General features: G+C 48.1%; 1 pseudogene; it reads right to left on the bottom strand.

Annotated features, from left to right (window-relative positions):
* Nucleotides 1-9,539: 9,539 nt before the first annotated feature.
* Nucleotides 9,540-12,208, bottom strand: LOC127677606 (V-type proton ATPase subunit d 1-like; annotated as a pseudogene).
* Between the last annotated feature and the right edge of the window lie 9,734 nt (nt 12,209-21,942).

The following is a 21,942-nucleotide window of genomic DNA, read 5'->3' as shown; positions in this document are numbered from 1 at the left end:
AGCAGGGCTGGGTGTGTACTCAACAGGTGCCTCCCTGGCCTCACGAGGCCTGAGGTCGGATCCCCAGTACAAACACCTGCAGTCCTCACACTTGGGAGCTGAAGGCAAGGAACGTCAGGTGTTCAAAGTCATCTTCGGATCCGTTGGAGGTCAGCCTGACTGCATCGGACTATCTCCAAAAAACAGACCAAAACAACAATTATAAATGATAAATATGTGAGATTTTAAAATGCGAATTACCTCAATTTAACCATTCCACAACTATATATATTTAAAAACAACAGTTTACCATAAATGTATACAGTTTTTATTTATTAATTTTTAAAACAGATACTTGCGTCTGTTGTTTTTGTCACACAAGACAAAAACCTGAGTAGAAAGAACCTCATTTGAGAAAATGCCTCCACCAGTGGGCTGTGGGCAAGTCTGTAGGGAATTTTCTTGATTAATGGCTGATGGGTGGGCCTGCTCCCTGTGGGCAATGCCACCCTTGAGTAAGTGGTCCTGCATTGCATAAGAAAGCAGGCTGGGCAAGCCGTGGGAAGCAAGCCAGTAAGCAGTGCTCCTCCATGGCCTCTGCTTCAGCTCCTGCCTTCAGTTCCTGCCCTGACTACTGTCACTGATGGACAGTGAATAAACCCTTTTCTTCCCAAACAGAAGAAGTTGCTTTTGGTCATGGTGCCTTCGCACAGCAATAAAAACCATAAGACATTACTATAACATGCATATTCAATTTACCATTAGTGGGTACTTAAGGGGCTGTCATGGTTTTGCTATTTTGAACACTGTTGTGTGAACAGCTATTCCCTGAACATCTGCCCTGTGCCAGGTATTTGTTGGAACACTTAAAAGTCCTTTCCTTAAAAGTCCATGCCTTGCACGGGCATGGCAAAGGTGGATGGCTACAATAGGTCAAGGAAATAGGCCATTTATGTTATACATTAGAAGCTGGCAACAAGCCGGGCGGTGGTGGCGCACGCCTGTAATCCCAGTACTTGGGAGGCAGAGGCAGGCAGATCTCTGAGTTTGAGGCCAGCCTGGTCTACGGAGTGAGTTCCAGGACAGCCAGGGCTACACAGAGAAACCCTGTCTCGAAAAAACCAAATCCAAAAAAAAAAAAAATAGAAGATGGCAACAGCTCTCTAGGAACCAAACTCAAGGACGTGCACTGCTGGGCTGACAGCTACATGGGTATTTGGGGGGAAGGAAGGGAGGGTGGTAGGCCCCATGGCAGTCCAGCAGAGGGTGAGCTGATGTGGGGGACCCAAGGCAGAAGAGGGATGTGGGGCTATACTGAGGCAAGCAGAGGAAAGTCTGTGCAACAGAAGGGCAACAGTGACCCCAGATGTCATAGGTCAAAGGGTCTAGACCTGGCAACACCAGCTACAAACTCAGGGGTCCCCAGGACACGCTAATTTCTAGCCAACTGACAGCAAGTTTAGAAGTTCTCACTATCCCTGAAATAGGATTGTACAGAAACAACTCACAAAGCTCAGGTGAGCTCTGTGCTGCAGACTAGAGGGCTCCACACATGTAGCTCCCACACATCTGAGCCCAGACTTATGCTGTGGACCCAGCATGTCACTCCATGGGTGTGACCAGGACCCAGAGCCTTCCCTGTGGAAGCCCCCTTCGGATACATTGGGGTGTGACATAGCTGCCAGAGGACAAAGGCATGCCAAATTTAGTTAACGGTTCTTGGCTGTTTTCATTTATGACACTCATTCCATAAATCTGAACCAGTGTTCAGGCAGGCTGTGCAGAAGAGGTAGGCCTAGCTACAGAAGGAAGGAGGTGGGATCTGAAACAGTTCAATTTGTAGAAGCAAAAAAGTACCACAGTAGCTGTCAGAGAAAGGGAGTGGGTGGGTGAGAAAAGGGAGACATTGGGCAAACGAGAAGACATTTCTTATCTAAGGGGAATAGTCATTTCTAAGTTATTTTTCTTGTGAGTCAGGGGCAGGGAAACAGAATAATAGACAAGAACAGCAACCTCTGGGACCATGATCCAAAATAAATGTTTCCTCTTTTTAAGTTTGCAACTGAGGGGGCAGATTCAAAGTCATGGGACAAACAACTTGGTGGCAGACGTCTGCTGCTTACCACAGCAGCCCAGTGAGAGCTCCGCACACAGGCAGCAGTTGTGGAGACTGACGTGCACGCTCTAGAGGACACTGGGCATCCCCCACCAAAGCAGAATACGTACATTTCCTTGACCTTGGAACTATACTTCTGGATTTTTGTACCTGAACCCCAGAAGACACATCCTTTCCACGTCTGCTAGTTCTCAAAATAGTCCTCCAGCCAAAGAGGCATATTTTGAGCGCCTTATTGTGTCTCTTCCAGGCATATTTTGAGGGGTGATAGTCTGGTCTCAGGCAGCTATGTTTTGAGTGGCATAATCTGCTATAGACACCTTCCCTTGGGTCTCTCTTTGATCTCTTCCATTTGAACATCTAACCTTTTCTTTTTGAAAGGTACCTTGGACCTCTCTGTGTTTGCCTACCAGCTTCCATACAGTCTGTCTTCTCCCATTCAGAGCTAGAGTTCTTTTCAGAATTGACTCCTTTTCTGGGCTGGGGGTATACACTAATAGTGTGCAAAGCCCTGGGTTTAATTCCCCAGAACACATACATACATACATACATATAAACATACATTAAATTACCTTTTTACCAATTTGCTTACACACAGGCATTGGATTAGAACCATTCTTTTAAAGAAATGAGTTTATTTTTGTTCATAGTGGATGGGACACATCCGTCCTGGTAGCAGACTAGCCCACATCCATCCTGGTAGCAGGCTAGCCCCATGATCATGGGAGCACAAGACTTCTTACTTATATCTCAGCAAACCAGAAGGTGCAGGTAAGTCAGGAAGTGGGCACGGGCGATGAACCTCAAGAACCCCCCCCCCACTGTCCCAACTCACAGACCCACTTCTTCCAGCAAGGTCCACAAGCCCCCGAAACAGCTCCATGAGCTGGTAAGCAAGTGTTCAAACACATGGGTAAGCTTATTAAAGGGGACATTTTCCATCTAAACCATAACGTTCCAATCGTGGCCCATGACCATCTCATAATACAAATGCATTTGGTTCAAGTTCAAAAATCCCAATAATCTTAAAAATCTAAACACTAAGTCTTTTTTTTTCTTTTTCTTTTTCTTTTTCCCAGGCCTAGGGAATGGGAGAATTCAGACCATTCTCACGGAACTTGCCAATGGCTCAACAGAGATTTCAAACACTTAAATTTAATGGTATCTCTCCCTTCTTTGAAAAGTGACATTTTCCACCACATTTAGGAAGGAAGAAAGGTTCCATTAATGTCAGCAATTGGGAATACTTGTCTTCTGTCAAAGGAATGGGGGTAGCATCATGCATTTCAATAACTCCTCGGAAGAATTTGCAGTGTGGTGACAGCAAGCTTCTTCTGGTAGAGAGAACTCTCGGAGTCATTCTCCAGCTCTGCTCCTAGGATGCTGGCTCTCCAGCCCAGCATATAAGCAGCTGGTAAGGTATTCTGTCCTAATCAACGAGGAAAAAAACTGAGCCAAAGGATGACTGTGACGGGCTCATTAGCTTGTGACAACAAGCCTTCCAAGGAGAAAGGAGATGCGGATGGGAACCTGGACCACAGTATTTAAGAACTGTGCAACAGCTATGTGTAAGTACTTACAATGGAAACATCGGGATGAGAAGAAGGGGGTCAGACACAATATTTAAACCAAAAATGGCATTTTGACTCCTCTAAGATAATGTCAAATGGCAAACTACACATCAGGAAGTTCAACTGACAGAGAAGTAAATAAACGCAAAGCGTGAAAGCTGCCTCTGGGCGCAGCACTGCCGCGTTTTCCAAACCTCGTCTTTGCCTGCCAGGAGCCAGGATGACGGCTGTGCCCACCATGCCTTGCGTGCCCTCTCCTGGTGAGGACTGTAGTCATCGTCTTCACCTGCACGTAAAGGAACCACGTGCACACGAGCACACACCATCAACTGTGTTTATTGTTATTGTTCAATAAACTTGCCGGTCTGAGCAATTAAGAATAAGAACTCTAGAAGCTTTTATTTGCCTTCTACTCACCCCTGCCCGAGCGCCCCCCCCCCCCCCGGAGGCAAAAGTACTCCACTCTCTTCTTACCTGCTCTGGGACGAGAAGTTAGAGGGAATTCTTAATGCTTGGCCCCTAAAAAGTATTTTCTTCCTTTGTATCCTTCCGAGAATTTAAGTTTTCTGGTGTGTCTGGGCCACACCTTTAGTTCCTCCACTGATTCCTGCTTTTCCTGTTTTCTCATTACAGCACTGGCCATTTCCATGGGAATGTAGAAGGACACTCTTTGTGCCACTACAGCGTGGAACTGAGGCACGTTTTCTCTCTCTGGGCCAAGCTTGAGCATGAAACCAGTGTGCAGTGTATACCTTTGAGGAATTAGCCGGGCCGGAAGAACCTAGAAGGAAAAGGAGGTTTTGTATGTCCTGGGCTGAATTCCAGTTCACCATCACAGACCTATTAGAAAAGTTGCTTTTTACAAGGCTCTTCCTAGGGTTGTGCACTTGGGTGTGAGATGTCTGGATAACCGAGGGGGGGTGTGGATGTGAGCCTTTAGGTGTCCACTGCTCTAGGAGAGAGTCAGCACTAGGAACAGTCCAGATCCTGGCCACATGTTTACAGGCAGTGTGGGGGAAGGGTGAATGTGCTTCTGAGGTTCGGATGTCGTCTTGGGCCAGAATGTAAAGCAGAGCTAGAAGGTGCAGGCCACCGAGTTGGGGTTCAGTCCTTACTTTGCTTGGCTGCTCGTTTGTTTTAACAGTACTAGGGTTCAAATCCGGGGCTTTGCACATTCTAAGTGTGCACTCTACCCTGACCCTTGGGCCTTATCCTTTCTATTTTGAGGCATAACTTCTAAATTGCTCAGACTGGTCTTAAACTAACTCTGCAAGTCAGGCAAGCTTCGAGCTTATGATGCTCCTGCCTCAGCCTCCTGAGAATGTGAAAACTGAGATGGACTATCAAAGCAACACTTATTCAGGCCATTACTGATGTCCTTCTACCCAAGGGAACTTCTGTCTCAACAGGCACTCTTGCCACTGCCCTATAGGAAGTGACTCCACACGAGCTCAGCACCCTCCTCTGGAGATAAGGAAAGGCTAAAATGGCACCAGGCATCAACTGTCATTAGGCTTAGGGCCTTGTACGTCCATAGCTACTATTCTCCTCCTCCTCCTCCTCTTCCTCTTCTTCCTCCTCCTCCTCTTCCTCCTCCTTCTTCCTCCTCCTCTTCCTCCTCCTTCTTCCTCCTCCTTCTTCCTCCTCCTTCTTCCTCCTCCTTCTTCCTCCTCCTCCATGTCCTCCTTCTTCATCATCTTTAGACAGGGTCTCACTATGAAACCTCAGCTGATCTTGAATTCTCCATTCTTCTTTCTCAGCTTCTCAAGTGCAGGAATGACAGGCATGCATCACCACAGTCAGTCTAGTCCAGCTTTATAGAGAGTGGATAACCCATTCTCTGCCTTGGGGAGGTGGACTGGGGACTGAGGTCCTTGGAAGGTGGTCACAAGGTGGCAACCTGCTGGTCAGCACCAAGGACAGCGACCAGATGGCCCTTCAGAAGGTTCCTGGAGGTCAGATGCTAGGCCTGAAGGATCTTCTTCTCATCAACACCAAAAAAGGTCGTGCTGAAGGTAAGGATGCAGCAGGCGCCTTGTGGATGCTCCAGGCAGACAACACCCCTTCTCAGCACAGCTGGAGCTCTGCTGCCACTCCTTAAAGACCAGGAGGCCGAACATTGGTGTGCACAAAGGTTAGGCACTGGACAACCTCCCTGGAAAGAAATATACAGAGTGCACCCCCACAATGTGAGCAAGTCCCCAGCCTGTGAAGGCTGATCTTGAGGACCTCCATGGCCCATTGTTCTCTTATTTGGAAGCTCAAGGTGCCCCTGGATCATGGGACTGCTTGGGGACCACACAGAGTTGTTTTCAGGAAGGAGATGCCGGGTTGTCAGGAACTACACCAGCCACAGCCAATCTTAGTCCCAGCCGTGTCATGTCACTCATTGGCTGTGCAAATGTGGGCACATCCCTCAGGCTCTTCAAATACCTATCTCAACGTCAACAAATGACACCAAGTGGGATCTCCTCAGATGAGTGTGGAGGTGGCACAGATGAGATACAAAGAAAGTGCCCACCAGCAATACAAACACACAGTCTCCCAAATCATCTTCACCCAGTCAAACGGGGCAGACACTCAGCAATTGGGTTTTGAATAAAACATTTTTTACAGAATAATAAACTCCCAGAGGCTGACAGGGTTTCTTGGAAGTCAATCGATGCCTTACCTGGGAGAAGGGTGCCATAGCTTGCATTTGGTTGTCTCGCAAGACCTGTGATTTGGATCTTGATTCCCCAAGCAGCAGTATTAGGAGAGACTGTGGGACCTTTAAGAGCTGGGACCTGGTGGGAGGTCCCTGAATCACAGGGACCCTGTCGTCAGCAGAGATGAAGGCAGCTCTTGGAAGAGGGTTGAGGCCCCACCCCTGAGTCCTTCTCTTTTGCTTCCCACATAGTGACTGACCGCTTGCCCCGTCCATCTCCTGCCATTGTTGTCTGCCATGATGAGACACAGCCAAGAGCCTCACCAGAACCAAGCCTCCAACACTGTAAATAAATAAGCTTTCCTTAGGAAGCCCACCTGAGGTCTCTCAGATACCTCAAAATCACTGAAAAGCTCACCACCACCATCGGGATGCTTGGTTCTTCCAAAAAGAAAGATACAGAACCTGGTGGACCAGTTGGGATATTAAGTGGAGTAGAGATCTCCTTCATGTCTTCTCTCTCTCTCTCTCTCTCTCTCTCTCTCTCTCTCTCTCTCTCTCTCTCTCTCTCTCCTACTTTCTCCACTGGGAAGAGGAGAGTCATGTGCAGGGCTAGGTTAGCCGGTCTCTTTCTGCTGAGGGAAACTGGACCGCTCTTGTTTTTACTGGAGGTTGAGGCGCTTCTCTGGGTTCAGCTTCTAAGCCTCCTCACAGGTGAACTGACTTGTTTATAATTGGGATAAAAGTTTTCACATAGGTGAAAGGATTCTGTCACAAATCAGGTGACTAGGGTTCCTACATGCTGGCCTCCAGGGCCTCTGTTTTCCTCAGTGGTTGGCAGCAGCGACAGTGGCAGTAGGTGAAAAGCAGTGACAAGTGGCACTGTTTGATTTAGTCTCTGTGCAGGTCTAAAGGACAGGGAGACTTAGCCCTGTGTGGGCTACAGATGCAGGCTGGCAATTCTCAGGCTGTGGTCTGGGACCCTGGAGACTCTGAACTCTGCACTCGAGTGGTGACCAGTCTGGTCCCAACTGGTCTGCAGGCTCTCCTGCCTGGACCCTTCCAGCTTGATCTGTACTCTACTCCTCTGCCTCCGCTCTTCAGCTTCCCCTCCCTACTACGGCCATTTTGGTGCTGTCCAGCGGTTACATCCATTGTCAGGGACCACTGCTAGATTCTGGCATGCCTGCCTCTGTCCGGAGAGCATTCAGGAGCCACAGCTTGGAAGCCCCTCAAGAACTGGGTGCACTGCCTGGGTCACTCAGGAACAGACATCTGTGGCCCCTAGAGACTGATTCTAGTGGGGGGGGGGTTGGGTCACCAGGAGGGATCGCCAGGTCTGTCCCCACCACAGAGCAGATTTCTGCCTGCACACATTGCTGGTGGATAGCAAGGCTCTTCAGTGGCTAAGTGGAAACCAACCACTGCTGTATGGATTCCTCTTTTTAGGAGCCCAGGGTATTGGAAACCAGGCTCCGCCCACTGGGACCCCCTTCTAGGCCAGCAGGGACTCTCACAGCCATGAAAGAGTAGGTGCTGGATGTTAGGGGTCTGTCTAAGCTCCACCCCACAATTACCTGGCAATAGCCAGGTATGCCTCTCCCCACAGTTGCCTGGCAACAGCCATGTAGGCCTGGCCTATAAAAGAGGGTGCTGGGCCCCCTCCTTTCTCTCTCTCTTACTTCTTGGCACTCTACCTCTTACTCTCTCCTCTCTGCCCCTCTTGAGCTCTCCTCCCCTCCCCCCTCTCTCCACGTGGTCATAGCCGGCCTCCACTTCTCTACTCTCTCCTCTCTGCCTCTACTACTCATTAACTCCCATCCTATGCCCTGAATAAACACTATTCTACACCATGTCTGTGTGTGTCTGGTCCCTCGGGGGAAGAGATACCTGCCTAGGCACCCCCTTCCCCCACACCGCTGTATACCAATCTCTCTAAACTCTTTCTCTTCTTTATGAAATAACAGTCCTAAGGGCCTGGGTTGAGGCTTGGAAGCACCAGCTAGGCTGTTTGGGAGCTTAGCCTCAGAGATCCTAAGCCAAACATTGTCTGGATCAGCCATGGGTAGTGGTGCCAGCCTGGCCCTAAGGTGGTGCCCGGCCAGGCCACATCACAGAGGAGCCCCGAAGTCCCCGGCTGTGAAGTCATGCCTGGAAACTGATGCTTTTCCAGTAGGCCTTAACTCAACAACCCTCGGCTCTCTGCGTCTCTCTTCGTGTCTCTCTCTCAGCCTGCACTGGTGAAAGTCGCCAAGGAAAGACAAGTCTTTGCTGGACTTAAGCTTTGCAACACCGCGAGGTAGCACAGAGAGGCTCACAACCCTCTCACTGCCTTGACCCTTAGCACTAGTCACAACAGTCTCTCCACCTAGGAAGCGCCCCTCTGTGGCCGAAGTAGAAATAGTTCTTGCAGGTCTGCAGATTAGGAAAGGCTGGACCCGTTCTAAATAGCCCTCGGGGAGGGGAGACACGCACGAGGAATGTACAAGTCCTTTAGTGATGCGCAGGATACTGTGGGGTAGGGTCATGATTGCGAAATTGAAGGCGGAGGCCCCAGCCCACTGTGGTGATGCCACCCCCCACCCCCCCACCCCCACCCCCCACTCCCCGCAAGGTGGCTCTGGGCTGTATGAGAAAGTTAGCTGGTATCTATCGTTGCCTGCCTGTGAAGCCCATTCACCTAACTGGGCTGCCTTGTCCGGCCTCAGTAGGAAAGGATGTGCCTAATCTTGCAGTGACTTGAGGAGCCACGGTGGGTTGGTACCCAGAGGAGAACTCCCCTTTTTCGGAGGAAAAGGGGAGGGGCATGAGGGAAGGAGCTGTGTGAGGAGAGGGACTGGGAGGAGGGGGGCTTCAATGGGGATGTAAAGGGATAATGTGACCCAGGAGGCAGCATTCCTCCATGGCCTCTGACCTGGTTTCCCTGGATAGTGGATCTTAACCTGTAAAAAGCCCCTTTCCTTCCTTAAGGTGTTTTTGGCCAGTGTTTTATTACAGTGACAAAGAAGCAAACTGTGCCCGAAATGGTTCCCGGAATGTGGGGTGTTGCTGTGCTACACATGACCATGTGCACTTAGAATTTGGCACTGGAGGGATGGAGACATGGCTCAGTGGTTAGAAGCACTGACTGCTCTTCCAGAGGTCCTGAGTTCAAATCCCAGCAACCACATGGTGCCTCACAACCATCTATAATGGATCAGATACCTTCTTCTGATGTGTCTGAAGACAGCTACAGAGTGTGTGTGTGTGTGTATGTGTGTGTGTGAAATAAATCTTTTTATTTTTTAAAGAGGTCAATTTTATTTTCTCAGGGACAGGGAGAGGACTGCAGTGCTGCTTTCCCAATACCCCGAGAATACATATTCTCTGTTTTTCCCACAGGTCATGGTTCTGGGATGACCTATGGACAGGAAAAGAGGCTTACCCTGTCCCAGGGGTTCTCAGGTTAGGGAGGGACATGAAAGGCACACAAGTTTCTTAGACATGTTAGTGGCTGTAAACAGAACTGGAGGCCTCTTTGCTCTGGAGAGGATCTTGGTCCATTCTTGATCAGGGGAGAGGTGCCTAACCCCTTTTTAGGCCTAAGAGCAGTCCCAGAGGGGGGTCATGGAAGCTGGGTAAGCAATCCCAGGACAATGTGCTACACCTCACCAGGTCAGACAAGTGAGCCCTGGCTTCACCACAGCACAGACACACACAGTGCACTCGGGAGCTTAAGTTAGAAGGCTAGAGAGCTGGAGCTGTAGTTGTCGATCTTGGCACGATGGCACTAGGCAATGCACTCAGCAATCCACACAGTGTTGCAATATTCCTGTTCCTTAAGCTTCACAAAGGCATGAAAGACACCAAAGTGGAACTGGTCCAGGAAGACCAGCTTGTTTAGCTTCACCTCATGTTCAAAGAATGGGTCCTCCGGGGTCTTGTCTCCAGGTTGCTACCTGCACCCTCAAAACGCAGTTTGTATTCTGGGTAGCAATCAGCTACATTCTTGACCTGTTCATAGTCATCGGCTGAGCCAAGCCCTGAGGCTAGAGTCAGCCATGGTGTGGAAAGAGCTTGGCAGGCCCCTCCTTGGACAGCTCTGTGCCGAAAGAGTTGAGGGTGATAACGGAATCATGGCGGTCTGCTTCAGACTCTAGGATAGGACACATGGCATCAGCTGTGGTCCCACCCACAGAGGTCAGAACTTGGAGAAGGACTCCAGACAGGCCTTGTAATGAGTATTTCGGATTATCTAGATGTTCATCTCATCAAGGTCCTGTTCTGAGATGCAGTCCTGGAAAAAAAGCGGCCAGGGGGTGTGTCCACCAGAACGGCATTGTTGAGTCTGCAGGTGTCTGTGCGATGTCCACAGCCTCCATCTGCTCAAGGCTGCCTAGGGGGTGGCACTTGGGCACGAGTTCAGCTACTGAATGCTGGTGCAGTGTGCCTGGGATAGGCAGGATCGATCGCATTGTCAGTCATGTAGCTGTAAGTAATGAAGACCAGGAAGCTGGCAAGTGGCCCGCAGGCATGGGTTCTCATGTGGCGGAACTCTACTACCATCCTCCCCTTGAGCTTGTCATGATGACTGACACCGGCAGAGGGGATGCTTCCTTGGCTAGGAAGTTGCACTCTCCAGGTGCCAGTTCAAGTCCTGGAGTTTCTTGCACCAGGTTGAGGCTGAGCACCCCAGCTTCCAAGTAGCCATTGTCTACAATGAAATAAAGCTCTGGGAAGAACGACATGACTGCAGCGGTGGGGACTGGGGAGGGCAGGAGGTGAGAGAGGTGGGGGCAGCGGAACCAGAGTCCAATCAACTTGCAATCAACTCGCAACTCTCAACAACCAGATCAGCTGATGCGGCACCCTGAAGCGGGCTGTCAAGTGTATCAGGTGACGCATGTCATCTCCAATAAATCTTTTTTTAAAAAATAATAATTTGATGCTGACCATGCTTAATCTTAATGAGCTATTGTTGTGGAAGCTCTGAAGACAAGAATGTCGCATTCCACAGAGAAGCTTGAAAGTCCATCAAAAACTCTTCTGGGACCATTTGTGCAACTTTTTCTTTTAATTAAGAATCTGGACATGAGCTGGGCAGTAGTGGCACATGCCTTTAATCCCAATGCTTGGGAGGCAGAGGCAGGCAGATTTCTGAGTTCGAGGCCAGCCTGGTCTACAGAGTGAGTTCCAGGATAACCAGGCTACACAGAGAAACCCTGTCTCGAAAAAAGAACAACAACAAAAAAATCTGGACATGAAACCTGTGTTTACTGACAAGGGATGCTGGTCACCTGAGGCTGGAACATCTGCTGTAACTACTAAGAGACAAGTATCACCAAAGAGAAATCTTCTGGGGTGAACATCCTCAGGGTCAGCACACACAGCTGGGAGCCAAAGCTTCACCCCAAGCTGGTATGCAAACTTGGTAACATAGCAGAGTCTCCTTCGTGGTACTAGTTTTGAACACATGGCAGGGTTGTGGAGAATAACTGAGGCTTGGCACTGTGTGGCAGGGTCACAGTCTCCTTGGAGAGGCCAGGAGTGGCCATGGGTGAAGACGCAGCCTCAGCTGCAATGGAAACCCAGCCCTGAAGGGGTTGGAGGGGTTTCCTATCATGCGGCCAGGAATCCATGGGTGAAGATACAGCCTTGGTTGCAGCGGAGACCCCAGTATATTGTAGACTGTCTGGTGACCACTGAGGGCAGCAGCAGGTGTGGACTGGAGCTGGCCTGAGCCTCCTGGACAAGCTGTGTGTGTGGTGATGGCAGAGTCTCACCTTGGGACTTCTCCAAGGTCTTTGGAGCCCAGAAGCTAATGAGTGAGTCCAAGACTGAGCTACAGGATTAGATGTGCATTGCTGGATGTTGGTTTGGCTTTAATCTGATTGCAGCTCTGCTGTAATTCTTTTCTCTTGGAGTAATAAAATATTTAACTCTTTTTTTCTTAATTTTACATGAGACCATGGTTAAAAGATTTTGGATTTTAAAAGAGACAGTCTTAGCATTTTCTAAAAGGCTGAAGGACTTTTAGAAAGCAAGTCAGTAAGCAGCATTCCTCCATGGTGGCTGCTTCGTGGTTCTGCATCCAGCCTCCTGCCTCAGTTTCCTTCAGTGGACATAACCTGCGAGCCACATAAACCTTTCCTCCCCCAAGCCGGCTTTGCTCACTGTCGTATCACAATAACAAAGTAATTGAGGAGAGTCCTGTGGCTCACAGTCCTGAGCAGCACGAGAGGCTCCAACAGCCGGTGCTTAGGGCCTCACTGCTCATCTCCAAGTCTTTGCTTCTTTACTGGAAAATGAATGCCAGGAAGCATAACCCATCATCTTTAAGAACTTATTAGTAATACTAACATTGATTTGGGTAGATTTTAGTCATTTTAACAGTGTTTTATACTTAATCGATGCCCAGTGGTCCTCCTCATGTGTCTCACTCACTCCAATGTGGGTGTTGCTATTAACATGTTTTGGTTTGTCTCAAGAGATCACAATTGGAGAGAAAACTCTGTCCACAGTCCTGATTTTTCAGCTTCAAGAAAACAGCCAATAGGCTCTGAGCTGGGAGCGCCCTCACACTGCAGAAGATGGATGGAAGCATCAACGGTGACTCAAGTCTTCAGAGGTCTAGGTGAGGCTCTCAGCAGGCTTTTGACCATGCTCGTTGAATGAATTAGTTAATGAATATGCGAATGAATGAATGACTTGATAGAGAAAGCAAGAGCAGAAGTAGAAAATTCGAGGAAGGACTTTTTTCGCTTGGGTGGTCAGTATGGTCAGTGTGGCTGTACAGCCATTTTGCAGAGGGAGACAGAGGGTGGTGTCCTTTTCCAATGATCTGGGTCTGACATGGCCAGCCTAGGGCCTCTTGCCCCTTGTTTGTGTTGTTTGTACCCAGACAACTTCCATTTTGGATCTGAATCCATTCTTCCAATTTGGACCTGAAGATGGAGTTCCACTCCTGTGGATAGGATGAGAGCTACCCCCACCCCCACCTTCACCCCCATACAGAGCTTCCTGACTGATATGAGGCTCCCTGCAAGTTACTCAAGCCCCAAGGGCAAAAGAAACAGAAGCCCCTGGCTGAATGTAAACCAGCTGAATAAAACTGACAGAGCCCCAAGCAAGAGAAGAGGCAGGCAGCAGCCTTCAAAGATTAATGAAGCAACTGGAGCAGACAGGGATGCTTGACAGCTCTGCTTTCCCTGATTGGTCCTACTTCTCACCTTATTTGCATACACACATTTAGCCAATCAGGACCCAACTAATTTTCAACCAATGTGCTTGTTCTGAGACAAAGTGAAGAGAAGGAAGACTGCCTCCGAGACTCACTAGAGATGGCTCAGCAGAGGCTCCGTGCACATGAGGATTTTGCCCAACCTCTTTTCCCCTCTGCATATACAGCTTGCTATAGCCAGCCTCAGGGGCTTAGATGCAAGCAGGGAGACTCATTTCTGCCTCAGGCCCCTAAAACTTGAACCACAGATGAAAACGCCTTGCAGCCTTGCAGAGTTCTGCTGCTCCCATTGGTGAGCTGCTTCCAGGGACTTGCCCTGCCTGCCGGGGAGTGCCCTAGGTTGACCCCTGAAGCACCACTCTCCGAGATTCCCAAAGCTATAACACTTCTCTGAGCAGTAAGGTTTCTTGCCTAGCATCCCTGAGAGCTCAAACCTGTCCTATTTGAACAGTCAGATCCTGTGTGGCAACCTTTTAACCACATATTAACATTTAAGGTTGTTATCCCAAGCTGATAAGGATGCTTGTCCTATTTGAACACGGTCCAGTGTTTGCCGTGGAGGGAGGGTAAGACAGGAATGTGGGTGGAGATAAGAGGCGAAAGCCATCAACCACTTCACTGTGGTGAGGAGCGGCTCTGGACAGGAATGAATGAGGCATGGCAGGGTGGTCCCCATGCGTTGCCCCAGATAGAGAGTGACTACCACGCGGGCCCTCTGTAGCTGAGCACCTGATGCTTCTTTTTTTCATTATGTACCCACATAGCCACAGCTAAGACAGTAGGAAAGATGAACCTCGCCTCCCAGGTCTGGGACTGAGCCAGTGGAAGGGCCTGGACCTGAACCAGTCTCTCATGTCTTCCCGCAGCACAGCTGGTTACCATCGGGAGCGCAGCCAAAACAAGGAGTAGCAACAAACTCCGGGAGAGAAGACGGGAAGGATGAGAAGGGAAGCCTCTAGAATCTCTGGAAACCTCCCAGGCCTGGGACTTAGAGTGGGAAGGCCCTTGGATGGTTTGATTCTATGAGTTCCCCTGGGCACCTTCTAGCTTGCCTGCCAATAGGTAATGTGACGGCTCTCAGACACCTGAGGGGACCCCAGTGCTAAGGAACTGTCTCAATGTGATCCATGCCCACCCCATGGTAACATCTGAAAAAGCAAAGGGGGTCTTTTTAGCTCCTGGCTACCACAATGGGCAAGATATAAAATAAATTCCAAAAATCCTATGAAAGGCAGATGGTGCTCAAGACTGCAAGGAAAGGAACCAGGGTGTCAGGCTGCTGAGAGCAGCCGTTTGGGCCCTGTGCCTTCCTCAGCTTACAACACAGTAAGACTCCTGGGCCTCAGAGGCCAGGCAAAGTCTGGACAACCCCTCTAGACCAGGTGATTCGACTTTGGGAAGTGCATCTCTGAGTTCACAGATGCAAGGCTATGTGCCCCTCCCTGTCGCCTAGGAGGGAGTGGCAGGAGGAACTGCAGCTTCTTCACTGGGTAAACAGGAAATGAAAATCCATGGATGAGCCCACAACCCCGAGCCACTGACTGAACACACACCCAAGGAAACAAGCATCACAAAAGCTGAAGCGAGAGCATCACGGGAAATGTTCAAGGGTAACTGAACAAGCAGAATAAGGCTTTAGAATGAGCATAATTAGTGCCCCACAGCAGTCTGTGTGCTTGGAAGACAGAGGGCATTCAGATACAAATAATAACCACATCCAGACTGGAAAGGAAGGAAATAAACGCGTGCTCAGAGCTAATGCATAGAAAGTCATAAGGAACGATACATGTGTGTGACTGATAGAGCGATGGCGACATTCAGCCAAGTACAAGGGTCCAAATTAAAAACTCAGGTTTCAGCCGGGCAGTGGTGGCACATGCCTGTAATCCCAGCACTTGGGAGGCAGAGGCAGGTGGATTTCTGAGTTCGAGGCCAGCCTGGTCTTCAGAGTGAGTTCCAGGACAGCCAGGGCTAAAAAGAGAAACCCTGTCTTGAAAAAACCAAATCCAAAAAAACCCAACCAAAAAACAAAACAAACAAAAAAACAAAACTCCGGTTTCTCTTTAGACAGAGTCTTGTCATGGTATGACAAAAAGTAGAAAATGAGTGTAAGAATGGACAAAAATGGAACTCAACCTCATACATCAAAAATTAACTGGAAATTGTCTAGAACTTAAACTAAGTTTAAACTTAGAACTAAGTTCTATTAGAACTAAGACTATGAACCTCCTAGAAGAAAACGGCTGCTCTTCAGTGCTGAATCTCACAGTGATTTCTCGCATTAGCAACCAAAGGTCTCGACCTCTTTCTACAGTGCTGGTGGGAACGTTAAAGCAGGGCAGCAGGGTGGAATCCAGCTTGTTTCCCCTCTCCCAAAATGATAAACATGATGACTTGTTTATTGTCTATCACTGCTAGTCCTTGTTGATACAGACACTTAGTGACCAGCATCACCCACAGAAGCCAAAAGACAGAAACGACCCAAGTGAAGACCGACTGATAGATGGGGGAGCAAGGTTCAGTAAGTCCCAGTGGGCCTCTGTCTATGTAGCATGCAGAGGTTAGAAGTTGTGAAGGAAATTGTCGGACAGCATGAAGAGCAGCATACAGGCCCCTTCGCCTCCTGTGTGCTTGGGTGAAGCTTCCTGCTTCCACACGTCGTTCTGCTCTGGTGAAGGAGTGACTGAGAGCTTAGCCTCCCCATGTTCGGTTCAGCCACCACCACCACCTGTGCCTTGACTCTAGCAGTCCCCGACTGCACCGGAACAGACTAGAAAGCAGAAGGGTCTGGGATGTGGCTCAGTCAGGAGAGTGATCACCTTGCATGCATGAAGACCTGGGTTCAATATCTAGGAACAAAACAGGCATGGTGGGACGTGCCTGCAATCTCAGCGTTGGGAGAGCAAATGAGAAATTCAAGGTCATCCTTGGCTACATGGAGAGTCCCAGGCTAGCCTGGACTATACAAGAAGTATTTCTAATCAGAGTGAGAATGTTCTAGTTCCTGGAAGCCTAGGTAAGAATTGGTCTGAAGAGCTGGGCGGTGGTGGCACACGCCTGTAATCCCAGCACTCTAGGAGGCAGAGGCAAGCGGATTTCTGAGTTCAAAGCCAGCCTGGTCTCCAGGACAGCCAGGGCTATACAGAGAAACCCTGTCTCGAAAAAAACAAATAAAAAAAACAACAAAAAAAACCCAAACAAACAAACAAAAAAGAATTGGTCTGAAGATGTGTAGATGGGTCCCTTCCATCTTTTCACTTGTCAGCTCTCAAGATGAAAGACTATGTAATATTTTTCCACAGTCTGAAGAAAGTCATTGAGAAAAAGAAAAAGATAAAATAATATTTAAACTAAGTTGAAGAAAAAAATCTGAAAGTTGACACAAAAGTCTAAAGGTTTCCTTGGCCCTACCTCAAAGTGACAAGGCACAGAAAATCAGTGGTGAAGGACCCTGAGTCCTGGAAGGAAAAAAAAAATCACCACAAGAGCCTAACCTAAAGTAGATGAATCCACACACGGAATCCCATCTGGCACCACCACTAAAGGAAATGGTCAGGTACAAAGGCATCACACAAGAACGGGTCTGCAAACAAGAGTCTCGGTCCCAACACAGTTTTTTGGCAAGAAGAGAATGGTCCTGCCAATGTAGAGACTCCAGAAGCGTCAGAGCCTAGACCTCAAGCGAAGGCCCAGAGGACAAGCCAGAAATGGAACTGAAATAGAAAGGAAACCTCACTGGGGATGGGGGAAAAAGACCCAAGACAAACGCCAAGGAAGCCTGAAGCCAGGTTCTCCATGAGTATCTGGAAATCTGCAAGAGAAGGTCTCAGCATTCCCAAAGAAGGTAGGGGAGAAAAGCCTCCGCACAGTGCCGGGGCAACCTCAAGTCGTGGCTTCAAATGAAAGAACTCATCAAAGTCACCTGTAAAGCCAGGACCAAAGGCTGACACCTGTGATCCAAGGAGGCTGAGCTGGACCATAGCTAAGAGGTAGCCTGAGCTACACGAGAACTTCCAGTCCAACCCAGGCTCCAGAGACACTGAGTTGAAAAAAGCGCTGCCTTCTTCACTTCCAGACTATCTGGCTTGGGGCTTGAACATACCACTATGGGAGAGTGCTAACCTGGTTTAAATACCAGTTCCGAAAGCTACAACAAAATGGCCTTGGAGACGCACTCCTGTAATCCCAGCCCTCGAGAGACCAACGGAGACTGTGAGTTGGGGGCAGCTCGGGTCACGTAGCAAGTACCTTGGGTTCAGGCCTGGGTCGTAGCTCAGTACAGGGCTGGCCTCATCTGCCCAAAGCTCTCCATTTGATCCCCAGGGTCAGAAAAAACAAACTGTGACTCAGATTGTAGCTATTTCTGAGACTGAGGCTTAAAGCCTCCATGGATAATTCTGTTCCTGTTTATTATTATTGTATCATCATCATCATCATCATCATCATCAGTGATTTAAAGTAAAATCCATTTTAACTATACAAAGTAATCCAAATAAGTGAGGCGGCCACAGCAGATAGGCATGGCAAAGTAGGAAATGGGGTAAGATGAGTCAGGATTTACCCTGAAACGCTGTCAATCAAGATACGCTGTGTCTAGAAAATTGAACTAACAGCCCCTAAAGAAAAACTAGGTCACAAAACAAAACAAATCAAATCCATTAAGTGGCTGCTTGCCTGCACCAGGCCTCCCAGCCTTCAGCTATGGTGAGTTTATAATACACAAAGACAGGTGTCAATCATGCCAGCAACTCCACTGGGGTAAAGCCATCAAAATGGGGCAGAGCCTGCCCAGATAAGATTATAAATCATATATGTGTGTATACAAACATATATATACATATATATGCATTTTAATGGAAACTGTAGGAATAAATAAAATAGATTGTGTTTCTTGATGGGAGGATTAAACGTGATACAAATGTCAACCTTTCCTGTTTCATCAAATTCAACATCAACTACCACCAAACAGAAATTTCCCTGTGTAACTAACAGACTAATACATGAAGGCAGAAACATCCAGGAGCAGTAAAGGCGGTCATCAAAAAAGAAAAGCAATGAAGTAAGAAATCAGAGACACACAAACCATGTAACAAACTGTATCACAAAGAGGCAGGAAAAAAATCGAAGACCCAGAAGACAGGGGCGTGCCTGGCAAGTGCCACCTTCAGGGAGTGACAGGCATTGCAATCACGAGCACACACCTGTCGACAGAGCACACACCTGTCAACAGTCAGAGGTGGCGTGACCCTAGCCCTCCCTGTGAACTATTGGCTATGAATAAAGTCTGGGAGGAGGGGTCAGTGTCTTCTGCTGCCTACCCACGGAGGAGCTCACCGGCCTCCAGTGGATAGCCTCAAACCCAGGGTCACACTGGTTAGACTCAGTGGGTAGCAAATTAAAAGGCAGGGATATGGGAAGGGAATTTGTAGAGAGGAGGAGGGAGGTTGGCCGGGTGGGGTGGAGGTAGGGGAGAAGCAGGAATAATCAGAATGCACTATATAAATGTATAAAACTGCCAAAGAAGAGGCTTACTTAATAATATACATAATAAACTAGAATAATTGAAATGGTAGGAAAAATATATACTCACTTTGAAAGAGAACAATGTCCTGAAACCAGCCGGTATATTTAGAAGCTTCTTAAAAATGGAAGGCGCCCAGGGGTGGTGGCACACACTTTTAATCCCAGCCCAGAGGCAGAGACGGGTGGATCTCTGTGACTATTTAAGCCAGCCAGATACACAATGTGAATTATAAACCAGCCAGGGAGGCATAGTGAGACCCTGTCTCAAATGGACAAAATGGCCTGTTTAAAAACTGGGCGGCACCACTCAGTTGTTAGAGCGTTTGTATGCATGAGACCTGAGTGCAGTCCTCAGCACTAGAAAAAGGTACAGCACTGACTACATTTGTAATATCATAAATAGCAGCTATTTCACAGCACTAAAAAATTCAATGTGTCTGCCAAAACTATGGCAAATCGGGGCTGGAGAGCTAGGTCAGAGGTTAAGAACACTGGCTGCTATTGCAGAGGACCCTGGTTCAGTTCCCAGCACCCACACGGCAGCTCATAACCACCTGGAACTAATTCCAGGACATCCGGCAACCTCTTCTCAACTCCAGAGCTCTCGGGTGTGTAGATGGTACAGAAACATATGTGCAGACAAAACACCTATACAGATCAAATGCATAAATTAGTCTATGGTTCTTGTGAGGAGCATCGTTAGCCCGAGTAGCTTAACTCTCTCTCTCTCTCTCTCTCTCTCTCTCTCTCTCTCTCTCTCTCTCTCTCTCTCTCTCTCTCTCTCTCTGTGTGTGTGTGTGTGTGTGTGTGTGTGTGTGTATACTTATATATATTATGTATCATCTTAGGTAGCTATATAAAATAGTATGATTGATTCCTTGTGGCTTTCTCAGGCAACCTTGGTGTTTCTGGTGCCTCATCTCTCCTTCTATATTGACCTCCTCCCCCCCTCCCCCCCTCCCCACTTTCCCACCTTGTACCACCTGGGTATTGCTATTCCCTTCTCAGGCCCCAACTCTCCCAGCCCCGCCCCACCCCCACTTACGGTCCTTTTGTATTTTCCTGGCTTCTGTGGTCACGCCATGCTGTGACCCAAGCGTTTGCAGATGAGCAGGGACGCGTGCCTTCTGCCTTTCTGGGTCTTTGTCACCTCACACAGTTCCATCCATTTTCCTGCACGGTTCATGGCGCGGTTTTCCTTTCCAGCTGAATGGCGTTCGGTAGTGTGCACGGAGCACATTTCCACCATCCACTCATCTGTTGAAGGATATTTAGGGCGCTTCCGTTTCTTGGCTGTTGTGAACAGAGCAGCTGTGAACATGGCTGAGCAAGCGTCTGTGGCGTAGGATGTGGAGTCCTTTTGGGCATGCGCCAAGAGTGCTCTAGGTGGGTCACATGGTAGATTTATTCTTTGAGGATTCTCCATGTTCATTATCAGAGTGACTGCACCAGTTCGGAACCCCCCAACAGAGTGTGAGGCCCCTTCCTCACAGGGAGCGAGGCCCCTTCCTCACAGGGAGCGAGGCCCCTTCCTCACAGTCTCAGTTATCTCGGTTGCCGGTTGTTCTGTTGACCTTAGCCATTCTGACTGGGAGGAGATGAACTCTCAAAACCATTTGCATTTGCATTTCCCTAATTGTGAAGAATAGGTGAATTCTTTTTGAGGTATTTCTTAATCATTTTTATTTAGTCTATTAAAAATTCTGAGCCGGGCGGTGGTGGCACACACCTGTAATCCCAGCACTCTGGGAGGCAGAGGCAGGAGGATTTCTGAGTTCTAGGCCAGCCTGGTCTACAGAGTGAGTTCCAGACAGCCAGGGCTATACAGAGAAACCCTGTCTTGGAAAAAACAAATCTAAAAAACGAAAGAAAGAAAGAAAGAAAGAAAGAAAGAAAGAAAGAAAGAAAGAAAGAAAGAAAGAAAGAGAGAGAGAGAGAGAGAGAGAGAGAGAGAGAGAGAGAGAGAGAAAGAAAGAAAGAAAGAAAGAAAGAAAGAAAGAAAGAAAGAAAGAAAGAAAGAAAGAAAGAAAGAAAGAAAGAAAGAAAGAGAAAATTCTGTTTAGATTCTCTATCCCATTTATTAACTGGGTCATTTGAGTCCTTGATAACATAGACACATGCCCTCATCTCTCTCTCTCTCTCTCTCTCTCCTCTCTCTCTCTCTCTCTCTCTGTGTGTGTGTGTGTGTGTGTGTTCTGGATATTAATCCTCTGTCAGATATACAGCTGCCAAAGATTTCTTCTCCATACAGTTGACCATTTCCTTAGCTGTACAGAAGCTAAGAAGTCCTGGTTTTCAATCATTGACCTTAATTCTCTGACAAAGTCCTGTTCAGAAGGTCCCTGTACCAGGTGCGACAAACCTCCTTCCTTTTGAGTGGTCGTCAGGGTAATTCAAGTAGTTCCCACAACAACATATTCACTACCTCTCAGGAGCTTGGTTGGTGGTGTACTGCTGAAGATACCACATCCTTAGGACACAGGAGTTAGATGATTTAAGCTGGATCTAACCTGAAAGCCTCTTTCCCATGGTCTAGCTTCTAAGCAAGTTACCAAGGGAGAAAAGCATTTAAACAGTTAAATCCAGCCAGGATACCTAAAAACCTCAGCAATGACAAGATATCCATACAGCAATGTGACACTCACATGTCAGTGGTCCCCAACAGCTGTCTGATAGGACTTAAGGCCTACTCAACAGGAAGAAAATCAAGCCTGGATTATTTTAATTTGTATTTCCCTAATTGCAAAGAATGATGACCATTTTCTGGGTTGTTTCTTAACCATTTTTATTTATTCTATTCCGATCTCTGTTTAGATTCCCTAGCCCATTTAGATTCCCTAGCTTCCCAGGGCTAGTGTGGTTGGTCATTGGGCCTTAAAAAAGAATC

Source organism: Apodemus sylvaticus, chromosome 2 (assembly GCF_947179515.1).
Source record: "Apodemus sylvaticus chromosome 2, mApoSyl1.1, whole genome shotgun sequence".
NCBI lineage: Eukaryota > Metazoa > Chordata > Mammalia > Rodentia > Muridae > Apodemus > Apodemus sylvaticus.
Note: the sequence above shows the minus strand (reverse complement) of the source record. Positions and strands in the feature narration are given on the sequence as shown.